Raw genomic sequence first — 1,239 nt, forward strand, 5'->3', positions numbered from 1 at the left:
TCCTCCCTTAAAATTAGGATTATTTTTGTCCCTTTTTGTGCTCTGCAACAGTTTATGCAATCCTGTATTGGAAGGACAGGGAAGCACACTGTGTTGCTACTCCGAGTCTTGTGCTCATTCTGGGACATGCTCCACTCCACCCCATGGTCTCCCGATCATCAATGACCCCTAAATTCTAGCCCTGAGCTAGACGTCAAAGTCTGCAGTAGGCACTCCAAAAACGTTAACTGAAGGATTCCTAGACAATTTGAATTTTGAGTTAACCCCCAGAAGATACTATAAGAAGAAAATAGTGGAAAAAAATGGGAAAAGTTGCTGAGAAAGACTTTTTGTGGGACAGTGTAGGACGGCGGCAGAGAGAAGTTTTGCTTTGATTTGGTTTCTTTCAAATAACTCCTCATGTTCAAGGAACCAAAACCACTGAGTTAGCAGATGAGTGTTAAGTGCTGTACTTCTAGGCATGTGTTTTGCAGCTTTCCTGTTCCACCCATACATTCGGTGTCCACGAGGCTCTTTCAGAACACCCTATTCCTCTGTGGATTAACCCACAAATAAACCAATGGACATCTTCTTGTCAAGAATAAGTCAAACTTGAGAAGTCTCCAAGTCCAGCATGGAGTCACCAAGTTCAACAACGGCATCCAGTCGCTCTAATCTTTTTAAACCTACAGTATATATGAATTGAAAAACCTACTTTTTTCCAGGTTTAAGCCAACCTTGCACTTCCAGCAGAACCTTTTACAAAGCTTCTAGGCCGTCCCTGCCCTTCCACCAGCCCCGCCACCATTCCTTTCAGACTCCCACCCTCCCTGTGTACCATCTGTCTGCGCTCGCTCTCTCCTCTTTGCTCTTTTCCGTCCGCGTTGCAGCCTCAGCTCCCTATTTAGTCTCCCGCCCTATCCCTTTGATTAAATACCTCTCAAGGTAATTAATCAAAGACTTCGACAGGGTTCACATTGATGAACCATCTAACAGCTCCTAAATTCTATGTATTAGTTTTTGCAAATTTTAGAGGGTGTTGTAAATGGTTTGTAACTGTTGGTGAATTTTAATCTCAAACAGGAAACTATAAAGTTGGATCTTTAGAACTAGCGAGGGGAAAGCCCCTCTCCCCAACTTCTCTGCATACCCTTTGGAGGTTACGTGACAAAAGCTTCCCACCAACTGGCCGCGTGGCCTAATGGATAAGGCGTCTGATTCCGGATCAGAAGATTGAGGGTTCGAGTCCCTTCGTGGTCG

At 44.5% G+C, this 1,239-nt stretch overlaps 1 non-coding gene across 1 annotated transcript; it reads left to right on the forward strand.

Annotated features, from left to right (window-relative positions):
* The first annotated feature begins 1,166 nt into the window (after nucleotides 1-1,166).
* Nucleotides 1,167-1,239, forward strand: TRNAR-CCG (transfer RNA arginine (anticodon CCG)). Its single transcript has one exon. It is a non-coding gene; the product is annotated as a tRNA-Arg (tRNA).

Source organism: Equus caballus, chromosome 20 (assembly GCF_041296265.1).
Source record: "Equus caballus isolate H_3958 breed thoroughbred chromosome 20, TB-T2T, whole genome shotgun sequence".
NCBI lineage: Eukaryota > Metazoa > Chordata > Mammalia > Perissodactyla > Equidae > Equus > Equus caballus.